Consider the following 9095-nt stretch of genomic DNA (forward strand, 5'->3'; position numbering starts at 1 on the left):
GAAATTAAGGAGTAGGCCTGCAGAGAAATGAGTCTTTGGCTCATTTCTGATTTTGTTTGGTTTTCAGGGAGGTCTTTCTTGAAAGGGCAAAGAGAAAAATCCTGCCAGCAATGCACATATCCAGGGACACATCAGTAGGAAAGAGAACTCCACATAAGGTCTGGGGAGACCTAGGGAAAGTGACACCGTTCATGAAGTGAGTGGCAGCTGGACTTGTGTGTTTTCAAACAGACTGTCCCCACACACGCAGATAACAGCTAGAGTCAGGAGAGGTTGTACTGGATACAGGGGTTAAAATGTGAAATGCAGTGGAACACGGGAAGACTTCCATCCATAGCGCATGGACCTCCGGACGGCAGCCTTATCAAGATCCAGGCAGGGAGAGAGGGTGACGTTTGACATTCACCAAAGCAACTTTCTGGAAACAGTTCAGTCAATTGCTTCTTAACATTTTGAAGACTAGAAAAATGTTTACGTTAAATGGGGCCTGTGCTGATTTTGCTTTCACCTTTTCATTCCTGGAGGTATTGGGCTCTCTTGATGCAATGGTCGACATCCCCTGACAGTCAGTGGTGGGGGACCCACATCACCATGATAACCTCTAGGGCTCCTTTCTCCTCTGGAAGAAAAAAAAAATCACTACACCCTTGAAATCCTCATATTGAGTTAAACTAAGGAGGGGAAATGAAATATGGCATTTTTGACTTAAAATATTCTCCATCTCCAGTTGGAAAGTGTATCCTTTCAAAAACATCTTGGAAAATGGTCTTATCCTACGACTTGGAATTGAGTTGAATGGTAACATTTGGGAGGAGGAAATGTTAAATGTTTGAAGAGATGCTTTGTATTGTCTACAGCTACTTACTTACATCTTTCCATTAGTAATAACCTTTGATGACACGGTTTATTCAGAGGGAGATCTAAGGGCTCTTCAGTTGTCTGTAGGGGAGTGGGCACTGTGGCGATTGTTTCTTCCCTTTTCTACTCTACTTAGTGGTCTTTGACAGGAGGACTGTTGTGTTGTGTCGATGATGTGTCTGTGTCCCCAGCATGTGTAACGCTGTGCCTTTTACATAATGGGCATTCCATAATTATTTTAGACTGAATCAATAAAAAAATGATACCACTGATGTCATCAGTGAGTAGAAAGGCATGTTCCATTATCTACAATATATTTCAGCAAGGTATTCATTTTTATATTTGCTGAGACAAACAAAAAAGCAGTTGACAGTCACATGCTATGTGGAAGAGTTTATTCTGGTGAGTTTTTAAAATGGAAATTTTCTAAGTGCCAAAACCCAGCATTTACATTATTTGTTGGGCTGTTCAATTTCATCATGATAATAAAATATTGTTTCGATATAAAAAAGATCAGACTCAACTAGCCTGGGTGGTGTCCAAACCATCTGTTTAGGTCCAGAAAACACTTGTAGGGAATAAATATGTCTATAATGAGCTCGTGACTTTCAGATTTGAAACCTTAAGTGCAGGACTCAACAGTCCTCAGATGGCAGCTCTCAGAGACATCGACCAAGGAAGAAAATAGGCAAGTTATCGTTGCTAGTCAGATGTGTTTGCCAAGAAAATGAAAACATTGAAATGTAGGTCACAGATGGAATCCCATTCTCTCATGGCTATGATGTCCCAACCACCAATCTGAGGTCCATACCTGGTTGAGCCTGATAAAGACGAAGCACCCGAGCCCCACGTTGGGGGGTTTCATCTGCACGCTCACCTCTCAAAGGTGAGCAGGAAAAATGGTCTTAGTCCTCACTTAGGCATTTTTGGCATCTCCCACTAAAAGCTAGGCACTGTGCAAGTTGTTGGTGATAGAGCAGTGAGACGGACAAACTTGATTTCCTCATGGTAGTTTGAACGTTGTCCTTGGAATCAGCTCTAGAACTGGATCTCACAATGTGTACTCAAGAGCTAAGCAAGTAAACCAGCTCTCTGAGAAATCAATACAATGCTTACAGCCCCTTAGAGTACCACAATCAGCACAGCTGAGGCCACATGATCCCTGCTGGAGGGATGCCCTGAGGACGCAGGCGAGACAGAGCTACCTGTGGCCAAGGAGGCAGCAGTGGGACAGATCTCGGAGCCACTAGGATGAGGAGGAGGAGGAGGAGCAGCCACGATTACTCAAGGAAGCCTCAGGTAAGCCTCATTTCCTTCAGTCCTCTGAAGAATGAAGCTAGCCCTTCACCTGCTCAGAGACCAGGAGAAACGTGCTCTGTTAAGATAAATACAAGAAAAACTTCAATAATTTTTGAATGCATGTTTTGGCAATGAAAATTAACCCCCAATTCAGAATCTACAGCTACATACAGATGAATTGTAACCCAAATGCTCTTTTAAATAATCACTACACAAATAAAAGCTTAAGAAGGAAATATTGCTTTCAGAGCAGATTGGAAACCATGGGGTTTTTCTTGTGAATTTCCATTTCCTTGCTCTCATAAAATTTTCTGAGAGCAAAGTCAAGAGGGCAAGGCATGGCGACTCAGAGGTACCCACCTCACTCACAGAAATCAGACGACAGTCCTTCCAGTCAGGTTGCAGATGACCACAGTTATCAAACTGGTGTCAGATGATTTTTTTTTTTTTTCAAACCAGCAGACATGGTCTTTGGAGTACTTCCTGGACAGTTACTAATTGATTACAGGCCCTACAGTGTGCATGTGAGTAAGGTCCGCTAGGCAGGGACCACAAGACAACCTTTATGGCTCTGCCTTCAGGGGCTGCGAGTCAGAGGGGAAGAGGATCAGCAAACTATGAATAAGATTATATGTTAGAAATGTTTTGTAGGAACTCAACAGGCAGTGTGAAAGCCGGCAACAGGGATGGAAGCTGTTGCGAGAGGATCAGCAGGGTCGGCCTCTCTGAGGATGGCATTTTGGCAGAAATGAAGGACTGGGGAAGAGCTTGTCACAAAAAGGCACCATGGTGGGGTCAGTGGGATTGTTTCTTGTGGGAGAAAATGCATATAAAAACTCCTCAAGAGTTTGATGCATTTCGGGAGATGAAAAGCACGTCAAGTATAAGAAAAATAAGAGAGAATCCACAATACATTCCGACTGGGCTGGCTGATGCTGTAGAATCTGGACGTCAATAGTGCTTGGGGAGACTGTAGGGCTATGAGCGGCCCCAAGAGCCTTGCAGGGGGTACCCAGGAACTGAACCCTTCCTCATCCACTTGTTGCCACAGAAACAATACAAACAGTCAACATCAAAACAAAAACACACTCTAATCTTCTGACATGTCATTCAATGAAAACATTATGATACACAATCATTCGCACAGTAAAAATAATAAGGCAAAGAAAAGCCTTAGTATTTGTCACACCTCTAACACATACCCAAGCGAGCTCAGGTCAGGGCCTATGGGGAATTTGCAGGCAACATTCTGTCCCCATTACCAACACATGCATCTCCCTCTCCTTGGATCCCTTAGTCCACAAATTCAAGCCCCCCTGGGACTCCAACACCTGCCTTTAACCCGGTGAGACAACGGCTCCTGCGGGATCCACAGGCCCGCACCACCCCCTGGGAATGGGCCCCAGTCAGAGCACCCGAAGAATGGGGAGCCATGATCCTCCTATTATTTAGTGCTTGGAAACAGTATTATGCTGTTTGCTTCACAAAATTTGTGCAGTGTGACAGTCGTTTATAAAGAAAGGGTAATTCCAGGACCTGTTTTTTTAAAAAAGATTTTATTTATTTATTTGACACAGAGAGAGAGCACAACCAGGAGAAGCAGAGGCAGAAGGAGAGGGAGAAGCAGACTCTCCACTGAGTGGGGATTCTGATGTGGGGCTCAATCCCAGGACCCTGAGATCATGACCTGAGCTGAAGGCAGCAGCTTAACTGACTGAGCCACCCAGGTGCCCCTCCAGGACCTACTAAACTCCCTTAGAATGTTCTTCTGCTCATGACCCTTGTTCATTCTTCTATATAAAATTTAGAATCATGTTAATCCAAGTGCCATGAAAACCTGTTTGAGATCTTCATTAGAATTGCATTGACTCTATCAAATGATTTGGAGATAGACAAGACCAACTCTGTCATATATCTCTACTTATTTAGATTCCAATTAATAGTTCTTGTCTCTACATCTCATTTCTAAACTTTGTAATGCGTTTGCATTGTTACTGTAGCACACTTACTATTCAATAGCCTTTTATGTAGTTTAATGATACACAGAAAGATCAAATCAACTGTCCCTAAATAGTTATCTTAATTCTATTTAATGCTGTCAGTTACAGAGAACTCACTGCGGCTGATTTTACTGTTAAGCAGCTAACCTTGTCATTAAGTTTTTCGTTATGGTGAACGGAAATTATCCGTGATCCACCATCCATTAAATTGGGACTCTGTGTCCCAATTTTATTCTCTGACTTGAAAATAAATAAATCTAACTTCTAACATTATTATTTAAATTCTACCATTTAAAAATCACTTCTACAACCTTTTTAACTGTTGGGACAACCAATCTTCATTAAATGCTCTGAACAGAAAAAAAATTGGTATTATTTGCCCCATTTATGGATGGACGGCCTGGAAATTCAAGAGTTAAAGAAATGTTCCAGTTTTCACAGCTACTAAGTTGGACCTTTTGGCCCTAAATTCAGTGTTATTTCTATCAACACCAAGTTTAGATTATTTCAGTTTATTCCATGGAGCAAAGCACAAGGTCACGGATGATAAGAAGCTGACACTAAGCATAGGGTTTTCTGAAACACATTTCTAGCTTCCAAGTTGTCACGTCTGGAAAATCCCTAGATACAATCAAACTTGGCCCGATGGTCTCTTAAATGGGTCATTTTGTGTCTTATTCACCTGGCTATCTACCCATTTGACCAGCACCAAAGACACAGTAGGTTCTCTAAATATTACTGTTTCAGTGCCTTCTTGATGACTTTGGATGCAATTGGTTGTCTGTAGCCCTTCTGGTTTTTGTCCTTTTCTTCAAATGAATTTTACACACGTGAGAGTGGGCTGAAAGCACGGCTAGAGAACAGATGAACATCGACATCCTGAGGGGTCAAGTGCTTTGTCCACGTTAAACTAACGTATCCATCAGCCTTACGTGGTGGCTACTAGTATTTTCATTTTATAGACAAGGCTTACGTGTTTAAAAAGTGGGAGAACAAAGGTGTTGTATCTAGACACGGTGACACTATATTTTGATTACATTTTCCTCAGATTTGTGTACCACAATGCAGCGCCGAGGTATCTAAAGAAAGCTTTAATAAACAACAGACATATCAGAAGCTTCCACCCAGAAGCACCACACTCAATAAGGAGCTGATTGCACAAGAAGAAAAAGTACAGAAGACTGAAAGTCAGCTATTTCTACCATGTTGGGAACTTTGCTAGAAGTTGTACACAGATTTATAATTGAATCTCTACTCAAATTTATGAGGAAGGTCATGACTTTATGCCCATTTTACAGATGAGAAAACTGAGCTTGAGAGGTTCAGTAATTTTTCCAAGGCTGCACCGCCAACAGTCACAGGGGTGGATTCTACCCTAAGGCTAGTTCACCCCAAAGCTTTTGTTTATTTCACGTAAGCATTTAAAAGATTGCATTGTGGGGTATCTGGGTGGCTCAGTGGGTTAAGCCTCTGCCTTTGGCTCAGGTCATGATCTCAAGATCCTGAAATCTAGCCCAGCATTGGGCTCTCTGCTCAGCAGGGGGTCTGCCTACCCGCTCCCCCCGCCTGCCTTTCTGCGTACTTGTGGTCTCTGTCTGTCAAATAAAATCTTTTATAAATAAATAAATATATATATAAAAGACTGCATTGTGTATGTTTGTAAAATAGCCCAGCCTTCTAACAGTATTTTTATACTCCACTTTAATATGTGACAATCCAGAGCACCACGTTGGCTTACACTTCGGCTCTAGTGCAGCTTATGTTTTAGTGAAGGGGAGATGAAAAAATACAGAAAGAAATAAGATTTTCAGATAGTCATAACTGCTCCTCACATAAAGTATGGAGACAGGCTAGCTAGTGAGTGACTACAGCCATGACATTTAAGCTGGGACCACAAAGACACAGAGGTGTCAGCTATGCAAAGATCTGAGGACAAAGAAATCTGGAATGGCATGTGTTGAAACCCCATGGTGGATCCCCTGAGACTGGGGACAACGAAGAAAACCATGGTGGTCCCCCGTTGGGGTGGAATCCAGGGAACAAATCCAGGGAATAGCACGGAAGGCGGAGAGATAGGCAGAGTCTATGCAGACTCCTTTGGCCATGGTCAGGACCTGAGAATTTATTTTAATAGTAAGTCCTGAAAAGCCTTGAAGTGGCAAGTATGTGCAAAATATCATGGGTGGTTAAAAATAGCCGTTAGCAGGCAGGACAGAGTCTAGATTGTAGAGGGGTACACGGGAATGCAGAAGGGCCTGTGTCGTATGGATCACGAATCTGAGCAAGCCATCGTGGTGTCTCGGATCAAGGTGATAGAAATGAAGAGACAGCTGGATGGATTAGGCAAACGCTTTCCTTTAATAAGTAGACCTTACGGATAGATTGGATTCGAGGGAAAAAGGGAATTGATTTCTTTTAGAGCTGTGCTTGGCCAGTGGGATATTTGTGCCATTTACAGAGATGGGGGCTAGATCAGATATAGGGACAAGGAGAGAAGTGGAGGAGGAGACAGATAGGCTCAAGGGTTGGGCTGTGGGGGGAGGGGGTTTCTGCCGCACGAACTATGAGACACCTCTGGAACACCCCAGGAAAGACAGAAAATAGCTAGTAAACCTCTGCCACAAGTCGTTGAGATGGAAAGGATTCTTCCTCTCTTTCTCTGAGTGTTTACTGAGGCCTGGAGATGGTGCAGAACTCTCCGAGATCACAAAACCAGTCAAGGTCTAGCTGAGGGTCAAACCTGGGTCTGAGGAACCCTGGTGTCTTGGCAGTCTCTCACCCTGATGCACGGTCCTCACCTTCAAGTGTGAGGCAGACAGAGGAAACTGTGATACAGGGTGAGAAATGGTGCGGCTCAGCGTGAGGGCTGACGGGATTCAGTCCCCAAGAAAGCACCCAGTTGGAAGATTCCTAGACGCTCCTGCGGCGTCATCATTCCACAGATAAAATGCACAGGTGCCTGGGTGCCAGCTCCTTTGGCACTGATTTCCCCGAGGAGCTCCCGCTCAACATTCGAGCAGGAAAAGAGGACTTTAAGATCACTTCCCATGGAGAGTTGCTAGAAGCACTTCTCAGACACACAAGTTAACTGCTCATTATGTAGGGCTTTGTCCACTCTAACAATTGGACAGCAGGCCCTCTGTGGAGCTTCATCCTTGGGACAGCTCCTGAGCCAGAGACGGAGACTTTGGAATATCAGGGTAGCAGGTCTGAGTGGAGACAACTAGTCCAGTATCTTCCTTTTCTAAAACCCTTTGTAAAATAGATTGACTGACTGCTTAAGGCTTGAGAATGAGCAAATTAGTGCCCCACCAAGAACACAAGGTCTCTGATTCCTGTCCAGCTCTGTTCCCCCATCAGAATGCTTTTTTGCTGTTTTAATGACATATTTACCATTCGCCAAATTAAACACCAGATTTCTCTCCTCTTTGTGCAGAAGGCTCCCTGTTTGATAAGGACAATTGTGTCCTCTTACTTGTTGACCTCCCTGTGTCCCCCTCGCCACCCAAGGGCTGGGCTTCCCATAGCTGGAGACCCTGAGCCCTGCCAGGGCCTGGTAAGCAGACTCAGGCACATTCCAAGTCAAGTTGCCTCCAGGGCACTTGGGGAGCTCTGGGAAGGGGACTGATGTGCACACAACAGGGGACGCTCTCAGGATATTGGCAGAATGCAGTTGCCAACCAGCTGCAGAAAGCTTTAAAGGACAGTGTCGCATAAAACATGAAAAATGTTGATTGAGGACATATTGCCCTTGATTGAATGCTGAGGCAAACCTGCTGGCAGGGAAAAAAAAAAAAAAAAAAAGTCAGACTGGAGAAAGCAAGTGAAGAGTGGAGGGAGCAAGGAAACAGGTTCGCCAATCCCTCCCGCGGCTGTAGAGAAAGTTCTATTTGTTGATCCACAGCAAACATCATTTAGAGGGAGTTTGTGTTGGGTACTAGAAACCCAATACTAGGAATCTCTAGAGATCTTGCCCCTTCTGGAGACACCTGTAGAATGGGTCTGCATTCTGTCCCATTCTTGCTGCTTTGTCTAAAGATGTTAGAAGGGTGAGGCAGGAAGAGGGTGTATGTTTACAGCCTTTGGAAGCAGGCTCTGGGGCTTTATAATCCATTGACCTCCAAAGATGTAATTTGGTTATATTCTCAGAACCAATACCAGCTATTTCATTATTTATCCCTGCGGGGACTCTGGCTCGCTACCAGCAAACAACGAGGCTTCCTCTTCCTTCCCACTAGCTGTGTGGCCAGTGGTTTCAATGTCTCTTCTATGGAGTCCCCTTCCCCAAGTTCACTCGCTTACTGGTTATTAATGTCTAGACAGGATAGCTCTCTGAGGAATGTTCTGGATTTATGGTTGTGGGAGGCTCGAGTGTGATCTGAACAAGAGATCATTTTTACCTAAGATGACTCACACCCACTATCCAGCCCCCCTGCACTCCTCACCGGAGTTTCTGGCTACCTACCTGACAGCTGCCCCCATTTTTGCAGATTCATAGAACAGGGTCAAAAGGGGCCAGGAGGGCGTCCATCACACCCCAGATCAAATCCTTGGACACCAAGACGGCACTGTTGGGAGGGGACATGTATCGGAGATGCTGAGAAACCACAGATTCAGAGGGAGGCATGGGGTCCAGCGTTGCGGAGAGGAGGGCCAAGCATCTGCTTACACACATCCTGCTGCTTTACTGAAGCATCTTGAAGACTGGAGGGGGCTTTCCCGGGTCAAAGCCTTCGGACCTACTGATTCTACATTGAGAAACAGATCATAAGAAATGTTAGCTAATTTTTAAAATGTTTAGATTTAGTTAATTATGTTCAACACAACATTTTTCATAACAAGAAAGAAATTTAAACAACCAGAAAGCTTAGTAATAAAAACAAGGTTAAACTTTGATCAACCATACATGGCAACGCTATATAGATGTAAGAAGTGATG

At 44.0% G+C, this 9095-nt stretch overlaps 1 long non-coding RNA gene across 1 annotated transcript; it reads right to left on the bottom strand.

The window, feature by feature from the left end:
* Positions 1-228: 228 nt before the first annotated feature.
* Positions 229-8883, bottom strand: LOC309872055. Its single transcript, XR_014315644.1, has 3 exons — positions 8623-8883; positions 2064-2233; positions 229-619 (listed from the first exon to the last, which is right to left on the bottom strand). It is a non-coding gene; the product is annotated as an uncharacterized lncRNA (long non-coding RNA).
* Positions 8884-9095: the final 212 nt, after the last annotated feature.

Source organism: Mustela nivalis (genome assembly GCF_964662115.1).
Source record: "Mustela nivalis genome assembly, chromosome: 8".
Classification (NCBI taxonomy): domain Eukaryota; kingdom Metazoa; phylum Chordata; class Mammalia; order Carnivora; family Mustelidae; genus Mustela; species Mustela nivalis.